This window comes from Sardina pilchardus, chromosome 16 (assembly GCF_963854185.1).
Source record: "Sardina pilchardus chromosome 16, fSarPil1.1, whole genome shotgun sequence".
Taxonomy (NCBI): Eukaryota; Metazoa; Chordata; class Actinopteri; order Clupeiformes; family Clupeidae; genus Sardina; species Sardina pilchardus.
In genome coordinates this window covers 17,357,331-17,370,414 of record NC_085009.1, presented here as the reverse complement: position 1 = coordinate 17,370,414, position 13,084 = coordinate 17,357,331, and positions in this window count along the sequence as shown.

Here is a 13,084-nt window from a genome sequence, read left to right as displayed (position 1 = left end):
GCTATGTTGGTTGCTAGGTACATGGAGGTTTCATGTAGTTGACTGGAGGCATAGTGGATGATAACTGACAGTTGGAATGGTTGAACAGTTCAATAGTTGAGTAGTTTCAATGGTTAAATGATTTAATAGTGTATTATTGCATTGAGGACTTTTATTTTGAAACAGTTGTGGACAGAGGAAACAGTTAACAGGATATGTAGTCTTCTGAGAGACTGCATGCTTAAAGCCAGAGAAACTGACAGTTGGTGCCCAGGTGGCCGGCCACCTGGCATAAGATTCTAATTGCTGCCGTGATGTCATAATGAGCAATGTTAAGTCTATGGGGGAAATTGTAATAGTTTTTAACTAATAGTTTAAAAAGTATAAAAGTTACAAAGTTGAAAAATACAAAGCCCACATCGCGTAAGTAAGACCTACGCGACATAGTTTGAATGGAGTTTCTACGTTAAGCGGTTGAAGCTGAATTGCGTGCGTTAGAAGAAGAACTAGAAATGCAATTCCAAGGAATTACCAGTGCATGAAAATGCAAAAATAGATAGATAATGTAGATATGGTTACTAAGGTGTAGCTAGGGTAAACATGGTGGTTGCATAGTTTACAGAGAGTTGATAGTGTGAAGGTAGACAGTTTAAAGATGAAACATTCCAGTTCTAACTTAACTAATGATTTCTATTCATGTTAAAATGTTGATTAGCTAACTTAGCTAATGATTTCTAGCAGTTACGCTAAAAATGCTTATTATGCTAGCAATGCTAACTTTACTAACAATGCTAACCAGGTTGATTAGCTAACTTAACCGATGATTTCTAGCAGTTATGCTAAAAATGCTAACTATGCTAACAATGCTAACTATGCTAACTAGCTAACTTGCTAGTGAGGACTTTTATTTTGAAACATTTGTTGCTAGGGTATCCATGGTGGCCACTATCAGGAAACAAGAATTTACTGCAGTATAATCATGTTGGTTGCTATGGAAACGGTCATAAACACTTAATTTTAATGGTTGCTATGTTGGTTGCTAGGTACATGGAGGTTTCATGTAGTTGACTGGAGGCATAGTGGATGATAACTGACAGTTGGAATGGTTGAACAGTTCAATAGTTGAGTAGTTTCAATGGTTAAATGATTTAATAGTGTATTATTGCAGTGAGGACCTTTATTTTGAAACAGTTGTGGACAGAGGAAGTAGTGAAACAGGATCTGTAGTCTTAATGAGATTGTATGCTTAAAGCCTGAGACAGAAGGTGCCTCTCATAGCGTTTACGCGTCCTCTCTCGCTCCTCACTGATCTACATAAAGAATGATGGAGCGGCAACAATGGGATAGTCTAGCCCTTCTTCTATCTTTCTTTATGTAGATCATTGAGGATCGAGGAGCGAGGGAGGACATATAAACGCTGCTTGAGAGGGACCCACAGTAAATACTTTAAAAGTTGTATGTAGATAGTCTAATTAATGTTGATAGATAGAATGTTTAATGGATGTTGATAGGCAGATTGTTTTATATTGATTGACAGTGTAATGGGTGGATGAGTGAATGGTCTGAAGAAGATGAATGGATAGAAGGTTGGATAGAATGTGCCTTATATTCTTGTTAAGAGAGACACTGATACAGCTCTCTGAGAGTAGTTGACACAGGTGTAATCAATTTAACTGGCTAGTCTTAAGAGAGCCATAGTACTCTTAAAGCCTGAGACAGAGTAAATAATTTAAAAGTTGAATGTAGATAGTCTAATTAATGTTGATAGACAGAGAGTTTAATGGATGTTGATAGACAGATTGTTTAATAGATGTTGATAGACAGTTTAATGGGTGGATGAGTGAATGGTCTGAAGAAGATGAATGGATAGAATGTTGGATGGAATGTGCCTTATATTCTTGTAGAATGGAGAGACACAGCTCTCTACTGAGAGTAGTGGATACAGATACAGGTGTAATCAATTTAACTGGCTAGTCTTAAGAGAGCCAGCCTGAGACAGAGTAGATTGTTTAAAAGTTCAATGTAGAGCGTCTAATTGATGTTGTTGATAGGCAGACTGTTTAGAATGGGTGGATGAGTGAATGGTTTGAAGAAGATGAATGGATATAAAGTTGGATGGAATTAGGAGGACTTATTTTGATACTGTTGTGCACAGAGGATACAGGGGAACAGAATATGTAGTCTTCAGAGAGGAGCCTGAGAGAAACTGACAGTTGGTGCCCAGGTGGCTGACCAGCTGGGGTAACATTCTAATTGCTGCCGTGATGTCATAATGAGCAATGTTAAGTCTATGGGGGAAATGGTGATAGTTTTTAACTAATAGTTTAAAAAGTATAAAAGTTACAAAGTTGAAAAATACAAAGCACATATGGCATAAGCAAGACCTACGCAACAAAGTTTGAATGAAGTTTCTACGTTAAACGGTTGAAGCTGAATTGCGAGCGTTAGAAGAAGAAGTTTAACTAGAAATGCAATTCCAAGGAATTACCAGTGCATGAAAATGCAAAAATAGATAGATAATGTAGATATGGTTACTAAGGTGTAGCTAGGGTAAACATGGTGGTTGCATAGTTTACAGAGAGTTGATAGTGTGAAGGTAGACAGTTTAAAGATGAAACGTTCCAGTTCTAACTTAACTAATGATTTTTATTCATGTTAAAATGTTGATTAGCTAACTTAGCTAATGATTTCTAGCAGTTACGCTAAAAATGCTTATTATGCTAGCAATGCTAACTTTACTAACAATGCTAACCAGGTTGATTAGCTAACTTAACCGATGATTTCTAGCAGTAATGCTAAAAATGCTAACTATGCTAACAATGCTAAATTTGCTAACAATGCTAACCAGGTTGATTAGCTAACTTAGTTGATGATTTTTTGCATTTATGCTAAAAATGCTAACTATGCTAACAATGCTAACTATGCTAACCATGCTAACTAGCTAACTTGCTAGTGAGGACTTTTATTTTGAAACATTTGTTGCTAGGGTTTCCATGGTGGCCACTATCAGGAAACAAGAAGTTACTGCAGTATAATCATGTTGGTTGCTATGGAAACGGTCATAAACACTTAATTTGAATGGTTGCTATGTTGGTTGCTAGGTACATGGAGGTTTCATGTAGTTGACTGGAGGCATAGTGGATGATAACTGACAGTTGGAATGGTTGAACAGTTCAATAGTTGAGTAGTTTCAATGGTTAAATTATTTAATAGTGTATTATTGCAGTGAGGACTTTTATTTTGAAACAGTTGTGGACAGAGGAAACAGTTAACAGGATATGTAGTCTTCTGAGAGACTGTATGCTTAAAGCCAGAGAAACTGACAGTTGGTGCCCAGGTGGCCGGCCACCTGGCGTAAGATTCTAATTGATGCCGTGATGTCATAATGAGCAATGTTAAGTCTATGGGGGAAATGGTAATAGTTTTTAACTAATAGTTTAAAAAGTATAAAAGTTACAAAGTTGAAAAATACAAAGCCCACATCGCGTAAGTAAGACCTACGCGTCAAAATTTGAATGGAGTTTCTACGTTAAGCGGTTGAAGCTGAATTGCGTGCGTTAGAAGAAGAATAATAAGAAGAAGAAGAAGAAGAAGACCGAGGAAGAACAGTACAGTGCATTTTCATGCACTGTAACTAGAAATGCAATTCCAAGGAATTACCAGTGCATGAAAATGCAAAAATAGATAGATAATGTAGATATGGTTACTAAGGTGTAGCTAGGGTAAACATGGTGGTTGCATAGTTTACAGAGAGTTGATAGTGTGAAGGTAGACAGTTTAAAGATTAAACATTCCAGTTCTAACTTAACTAATGATTTCTATTCATGTTAAAATGTTGATTAGCTAACTTAGCTAATGATTTCTAGCAGTTACGCTAAAAATGCTAATTATGTTAGCAATGCTAACTTTACTTACAATGCTAACCAGGTTGATTAGCTAACTTAACCGATGATTTCTAGCAGTAATGCTAAAAATGCTAACTATGCTAACAATGCTAAATTTGCTAACAATGCTAACCAGGTTGATTAGCTAACTTAGTTGATGATTTTTTGCAGTTATGCTAAAAATGCTAACTTCGTAACCATGCTAACTAGCTAACTTGCTAGTGAGGACTTTTATTTTGAAACATTTGTTGCTAGGGTATCCATGGTGGCCACTATCAGGAAACAAGAAGTTACTGCAGTAAAATTATGTTGGTTGCTATGGAAACAGTCATAAACACTTCATTTTAATGGTTGCTATGTTGGTTGCTAGGTACATGGAGGTTTCATGTAGTTGACTGGAGGCATAGTGGATGATAACTGACAGTTGGAATGGTTGAACAGTTCAATAGTTGAGTAGTTTCAATGGTTAAATGATTTAATAGTGTATTATTGCAGTGAGGACCTTTATTTTGAAACAGTTGTGGACAGAGGAAGTAGTGAAACAGAATCTGTAGTCTTAATGAGATTGTATGCTTAAAGCCTGAGACAGAAGGTGCCTCTCATAGCGTTTACGCGTCCTCTCTCGCTCCTCACTGATCTACATAAAGAATGATGGAGCGGCAACAATGGGATAGTCTAGCCCTTCTTCTATCTTTCTTTATGTAGATCATTGAGGATCGAGGAGCGAGGGAGGACATATAAACGCTGCTTGAGAGGGACCCACAGTAAATACTTTAAAAGTTGTATGTAGATAGTCTAATTAATGTTGATAGACAGAATGTTTAATGGATGTTGATAGGCAGATTGTTTAATAGATATTGATTGACAGTTTAATGGGTGGATGAGTGAATGGTCTGAAGAAGATGAATGGATAGAAGGTTGGATGGAATGTGCCTTATATTCTTGTTAAGAGAGACACTGATACAGCTCTCTGAGAGTAATTGACACAGGTGTAATCAATTTAACTGGCTAGTCTTAAGAGAGCCAGAGTAGGCTACTCTTAAAGCCTGAGACAGAGTAAATAATTTAAAAGTTGAATGTAGATAGTCTAATTAATGTTGATAGACAGAGAGTTTAATGGATGTTGATAGACAGATTGTTTAATAGATGTTGATAGACAGTTTAATGGGTGGATGAGTGAATGGTCTGAAGAAGATGAATGGATAGAATGTTAGATGGAATGTGCCTTATATTCTTGTAGAATGGAGAGACACAGCTCTCTACTGAGAGTAGTGGATACAGATACAGGTGTAATCAATTTAACTGGCTAGTCTTAAGAGAGCCAGCCTGAGACAGAGTAGATTGTTTAAAAGTTCAATGTAGAGCGTCTAATTGATGTTGTTGATAGGCAGACTGTTTAGAATGGGTGGATGAGTGAATGGTTTGAAGAAGATGAATGGATATAAAGTTGGATGGAATTAGGAGGACTTATTTTGATACTGTTGTGCGCAGAGGATACAGGGGAACAGAATATGTAGTCTTCAGAGAGGAGCCTGAGAGAAACTGACAGTTGGTGCCCAGGTGGCTGACCAGCTGGGGTAACATTCTAATTGCTGCCGTGATGTCATAATGAGCAATGTTAAGTCTATGGGGAAAATGGTGATAGTTTTTAACTAATAGTTTAAAAAGTATAAATGTTACAAAGTTGAAAAATAGAAAGCACACATCGCGTAAGTAAGACCTACGTAACACAGTTTGAATGAAGTTTCTACGTTAAACGGTTCAAGCTGAATTGCGTGCGTTAGAAGAAGAACTAGAAATGCAATTCCAAGGAATTACCAGTGCATGAAAATGCAAAAATAGATAGATAATGTAGATATGGCTACTAAGGTGTAGCTAGGGCAAACATGGTGGTTGCATAGTTTACAGAGAGTTGATAGTGTGAAGGTAGACAGTTTAAAGATGAAACATTCCAGTTCTAACTTAATTAATGATTTCTATTCATGTTAAAATGTTGATTAGCTAACTTAGCTAATGATTTCTAGCAGTTACGCTAAAAATGCTAATTATGCTAGCAATGCTAACTTTACTTACAATGCTAACCAGGTTGATTAGCTAACTTAACCGATGATTTCTAGCAGTAATGCTAAAAATGCTAACCATGCTAAATATGCTAACAATGCTAACCAGGTTGATAAGCTAACTTAGTTGATGATTTTTTGCAGTTATGCTAAAAATGCTAACTAGCTAAGTTGTTAGTGAGGACTTTTATTTTGAAACATTTGTTGCTAGGGTATCCATGGTGGCCACTATCAGGAAACAAGAAGTTACTGCAGTATAATCATGTTGGTTGCTATGGAAACGGTCATAAACACTTAATTTTAATGGTTGCTATGTTGGTTGCTAGGTACATGGAGGTTTCATGTAGTTGACTGGAGGCATAGTGGATGATAACTGACAGTTGGAATAGTTGAACAGTTCAATAGTTGAGTAGTTTCAATGGTTAAATGATTTAATGGTGTATTATTGCAGTGAGGACTTTTATTTTGAAACAGTTGTGGACAGAGGAAACAATTGACAATTCACTGATCTACATAAAGAATGATGGAGCGGCAACAATGGGATAGTCTAGCCCTTCTATCTTTCTTTATGTAGATCATTGAGGGTCGATGCCCGAGGAGCGAGTGAGGACATAAACGCTGCTTGAGAGGCACCCACAGTAAATACTTGTATGTAGATAGTCTAATTAATGTTGATAGACAGAATGTTTAATGGATGTTGATAGGCAGATTGTTTAATAGATATTGATTGACAGTTTAATGGGTGGATGAGTGAATGGTCTGAAGAAGATGAATGGATAGAAGGTTGGATGGAATGTGCCTTATATTCTTGTTAAGAGAGACACTGATACAGCTCTCTGAGAGTAGTTGATACAGGTGTAATCAATTTAACTGGCTAGTCTTAAGAGAGAGTGTGCTTAAAGCCTGAGACAGAGTAAATCATTTAAAAGTTGAATGTAGATAGTCTAATTAATGTTGATAGACAGAGAGTTTAATGGATGTTGATAGGCAGATTGTTTAATAGATGTTGATAGACAGTTTAATGGGTGGATGAGTGAATGGTCTGAAGAAGATGAATGGATAGAAAGTTGGATGGAATGTGCCTTATATTCTTGTAGACTGGAGAGACACAGCTCTCTACTGAGAGTAGTGGATACAGATACAGGTGTAATCAATTTAACTGGCTAGTCTTAAGAGAGCCAGTGTATGTAGCCTGAGAGAGAGAGAGAGCTGCTGCACCTGGACTGGCCACCTGGCGTAACATTCTAATTGCTGCCGTGATGTCATAATGAGCAATGTTAAGTCTATGGGGAAATGTTTAATAGTTTTTAATTTACAGTTTAAAAAGTATAAAAGTTACAAAGTTGAAAAATATATTGCACAGGTCTCCTTAGTAAGACCTACGTAGCAAAGTTTGAATCAAGTTTCTACGTTAAACGGTTCAAGCTGAATTGCGAGCGTTAGAAGAAAAAGAATTATAATAATAAGAAACCTAGGAAGAACAATATAGTGCATTTTCATGCACTATAATAATAAAAAGTTGAAGTTGAAGTTGAAGCCTAGGAAGAACAGTACAGTGCATTTTCATGCACTGTAATAATAAGAAGTTGAAGAAGACTAGGAAGAACAGTACAGTGCATTTTCATGCACTGTAATAAGTTGAAGTTTTTAGCATTTCATAGTTTATTGAGGAAGTTGATTACATTGCACTGAGGACATGCTGAATTGAATGCACACAGAAAAAAAGTGCCTTAAAGCCATGTATCTACAGTATGTTAAAGCGATAGAAAACACCTAAACACATAATACAATTGATTTGTTAGACATATTTGTAATCTTATTTAGAATAAGAGTAAGTAAATCATGGGAATTTGATCCAAAACAGGAATCACCCTGTTAGTGATCATTTCTGTATCAGAAATCTCAGCACACCATCATGCTGTCCCTTCAACCTCCATGACATATATGACATGTGAATTTAAAGAATGTTGTAAATACATCAGATTGAAATACTTCATGACACACAAGAGTTAGTAAACATTATTAGTACATAATGTCCCAAACAGTGAAAATACTACTGCCCATTTGGGCATAAAACCCATCAAAGACCACACTGAATTGTCATTACTGCTGAATTAAAGAAATGCTTATGAGAGTATAAATGACATTTGATCAGAATTCGAAATACACTTTCCTCCAGTGCTGCAAAAACTGCTTATCTAATAAAATCTAACCAAGTGTTATTAATCTTATAACAAGATCGCAGACCAGGAGGCCAAGTTTTTAGAGATGCAAACAAATGCATAACCATGCTTGTCCTAAAACAAGCAAATGTATTTCCCAGTGCGTTAAATCAATTTGTCTTGATAAGACTCCTTAAAATAAGTCAGAGTCTTCTTAAATTATGTCAAAAATGATCGTTTGAGTGAGTCTTTTCATACTTCATACGTCTTGTAACTTCAGTGTGTACACCAGATCAGCCAGGTATACCAGTAGATTAACACCAGTGAACACTGCCACAGCGACTTTCTTATCCCAGGGACACAGACCAGGTTCAGAGCAGGAAGGGGGGCGTTCGGCCTGATTGCCATAATGACTACTGAACTGGTAGACAGGCCAGATAACAGTTGCTACCAGATACATGATCACTGCCAGTAAAGTACAACTGAGCCGGAAGTCTGAAAAATCGGAAGGACTTTTGAACACGCACAGAATCAATAAAACAGTTGAAAGTATAAAACTGAGGCTGTATGCAACCACACATAACTTTAAAGCAAGGTATTGTTGATAGGACTCTGGGTCAATGATTAAATTGAAGATGGCACTCGCCACAAATGTCTCACAGACCATCAATTTGCCTGGAGTTGTGGTCATGTATTGTTCCAAATGGTCTGGACTCTTCCATGTTGATATCAAGTCTATCAGGTAGGCCACTGTGGCCAGGAAGGAGAAAACGGTAGAAGCCACACGGTAATCCTGAATTTCTCCTCGTTGGCTGCCTCTCAGGTAGACAGAGGGAAAACTGATGGAGGCACAGATGCAGAGGAGAAAGGCGTAGCTGGTCAAGGTCACAGTGATGTTTTTCCAGATGTCTCCCCAATGGTTTTCCGAGATATTTGCATAAGACATCAGCAGAAGGATCACAAGAGAGCTGGTAAAACTGAAGGCCCAGCAGAAAATAGACACATGACCTGCTGAGTCCAGTTCAGCATCTGCAGTTGCCAGACTAAATGCCAGGCATGAAAATGCCATCTGGGCAAACAATACACTGAGATACGGGTAGTCGGCAAACAGGTTATCTTGCAAGGGAGCAGCTTCAGTACAATCAATAGTCCTTCTAATGATGATTACTGACATGTTAACTGTCTAGGTGGTGATTCTGACGTGTCTGCAATGAAAGAAGGGGGAGGGTATCAAAGATCAGGCAAAATAAATGTGTTTGAACATTCATGAATAATTATCTGCTGAATTATCACACACACGTTTCACTGAAGAATATGCATGCAGAGGCGCATATTCTTCAGTGAAACTCTAACCAACAGCCTTTATTAATCAGGAGTGCGCCTTAATGAGATATTTTTGGTTTTGCTTGTCTGGTCATCCACTGCTTCTCTGAACAATTTTCAACAAGCATTCATAATAGGGAAGTATAACAAACCGAATTTTTATAAAAAAACACCCAGTTTGTGTTGCATCACAAAAGAAAGTTGCAACATGGCATTACACACTCTACTGTGTTCTGTCTTGTGACTGAATATGTGTAATTTATGAGGTGAAGTGGCCAGACAATTAGAAATTATGCTGCTTTTCTCCATATACTCAGCACCAAAGGATGAAGACTTTTTACAAAACACATGCAGGTACTTCTGCAGTGGATGGATACCAAACACTTTGTTCCTAAAGGAAATGAGATTCTGGAACATTTCCCTGAGGGCACAGCGACCTGATTAGAGGTTAAATCATATAACCGTTTCGGTAACACTTTGCGGTAAGGGTACATGAATAATCATGAATTCATACATGAATTCATTCATGATTCATGCATTACTTAATGGCTTGATATTTCATGAATCATCAGGAATTTACATGAGTTCACCATATCATTCATGACCTCATGAATTAAAGGGATATTCCGCCATTTTTGGAAATACGCTAATTTTCCACCTCCCCTCGAGCAAAACAATCGATATTTACCTTGTTCCCGTTCATCCAGCCATTCTGTGAGTCTGGTGATACAACTTTTAGCTTCAGCCTAGCATAGATCATTGAATCGGATTAGACCATTAGCTTCTCGCCTGCTAGCTTCATGTTTAAAAGTGACTAAGATTTCTGGTAATTTTCCCATTTAAAACGTGTCTCCTCTCAAGTTAGAAAGTGCAATAAGACCAACTGAAAATGAAACCTAGCGTTTTTCTAGGCTGATTTGACATGGAACTACACTTTCATCTGGCGTAATAATCAAGGCAACTTGCAAACAACTGGCACTACTACTGCTTGTTGTCTATGGGGACTATTTTCAGATGCTGTGTACGATATCACTGCGCCTATGGTACGTTTGCAAGTTGCCTTGATTATTACGCCAGATGAGAGTGTAGTTCCAAAAAATCTTAGTGAACAAGGTAAATATCGATTGTTTTGCTCGAGGGGAGGTGGAAAATGAGCGTATTTCCAAAAATGGCGGAATATCCCTTTAACAACGCATCAACTAAAGCATTAAGTATGGTGGCTACATCATTATGAACTATGGTTTATTAAGCATGATCATGATGATTTATTTTTCTGTAGATGAATCGTAATGAATTCATGCATGTAAGCCTTCCTGAATTATTAGGAGATTAACTAAGCATTAGTTACTATGACTGTTGGGCTTAATTTGTACAAACTCTCTAAACACACTCTCTTAAACTCTTTCTCTAAACACACGCCATTATTCACCACTTTAGTTGAGGGGCCACAAACATGATGAACTCATGAGTAACTAATACTTAGTTAACCCCCTGATATTTCAAGAAGGCTTACATGCATGAATTAATGATAAATTATGTACAGAAAAAAAATCATCATGATCATGCTTAAGAAACCATAGTTCATAATGATGTAGCCACCATACTTAGTGCTTTAGTTGATGTGTTGTTAAAGGGATGTGTTGTTCATGCATGAGGTAATGAATGATATATGGTGAACTCATGTCAATTCATGATGCTTCATGATATATTAAGGCATGAAGTAATGCACAAATTATGAATTAATTCATGTATGAATTCATGATGATTAATGTACCCTTACCGTACAGTGTTACCCAAGTTTCTCTCACACATAGCCTTTCGTAACATAAGGCCTATATGCTTTGTGATAAACTAATAGAGCCTGTTGCCTGGTACTACTGCTAAGCAAAGGAGACAAGCATAGCTGGTAAAAGTCACAGAGTTTTTTTTCACCCAGAACACAGAAGGACCTGATGAGTTGAGTTCAGCATCATGAGTTGTCAGACAGTAAAGTATTAACGTAAGCTATAAGATAAAAAAAAAGAAAATCATACCTTTCTCTCACAGCCGTGTCAGAGGTAGTGTACAGTACACAATAAATGTCTGCTGTGACAGCAGACATTTATTGTGTACTGTACACTACCTCTGACACGGTACCCAGAATAAGGAGTCTACTTTCGTTTCTCCTATAGGCCACACCCAACAACTGCAACATAAGAAGGGGCCCAAAACAGCAAAATGTATAATTCAGGTACCAAACTTAGGTAGGTAGGTTAATAGCCTTGCAGTGATCTCGTAAAACTGTAATGACTTCACATAAAACTCTTTTTGACCCTGATTCCTAGGTAGTGAGGACCATGCGCATCTTGATAAATTATACTGCAGCTATTTCGCAAGAATAACTTCAAAGTTCCTGTTTTGAACACATCATAAATATGCAGTACTTCATTCAGCAAAGTTAGTAGTTAAAGGTTTGACTGACCGAAATATCAGTTCATCAGTGAATTGACCCTGTGAAGTAAGCAGTATTGCAATTCTAATTTTTCTGTCACTTCAAAGTGACTCTGATTCCTCCATTCATTCATTCCATCATTCCATTCCTGCCCTCCCTGGGGGGGACTATCTACCTCCTTCAAGGTCATTCATAATCACAATAAGTTTGGTCCAATCCCAACCAAACTTCACTCATCACAAAATTCTTGGTACACACAATTAGTGCCAAATTTTAAGCACACCAGTTTAAGTAGGTAAACCACAAATAGGCTGGGGCAGCCGTGGCCTACTAGTTATGGCTTCGGGCTGGTAACCGAAGGGTTGCTGGTTCAACTTATGAATAACACTTTTACTGACCAACACCAACACTCGTAAGTTGCAAATGTGTGGTGAATGCTTTTTCTGAAATTTGTAGCACCCCCCCCCCACACACACACACAACACACCATAACAAATAAATAAACACTGACAAAATGTCAGATGAAATATGCATAAATACACAGAAACATAGATGAACGTGCATCTCAGAAAAAAGAGAAAAAGGCGGAAATATCTTCAGCTATATGAGTAATCACTCTAATAGTGCAACCACATATGGTAGAGCACAATTCAGAAACAGGAAGACGTTTAGACACTTTCTCCAAAAGTTTAGACTCTTATCATAATGTTAGTTTTCTATCAAAGAAATACAGAAGATGCAGAAATATCAAATGAACCACTCTTTTTTATTCACTATTTGCAGTGTATCCCAAAAGAAACAGAATAGTAGATTGAGATTTTAAATGTGTCTGTGTCAGAAATGTGTTGGTGTTTTAGAACTGTTGAAAGAGTTAAGCAGATGACATAACAGACCATTGAGTTGGTAGTTTCAATGATTGTGCCACAAGTGCCAGTTTGTTTGTCTTGGCAATAGCCAGAAATTGCGATCATTACGGTCAGTGTTGTCAAAGTTTAACAAAAACTAGTACAAACAAAAACAGAGATAACATGATGCACCACAGCAAGAGCTTAAAATCATCTTTCAATCAATTTTCAACATGTTTTCACAATGATGTCTTTTTTTTCCAATATATGCAATTGATAAAACCAAATATCTAGAGTCCAAATGCCAAAGTCTTTGCCAAGGTGATATAGGATTTTGCTGTTTGAGAGAGCTTGCGTGACATGTAAAGATTTTGTGTCAAAACTAAACACCTGTAACTGT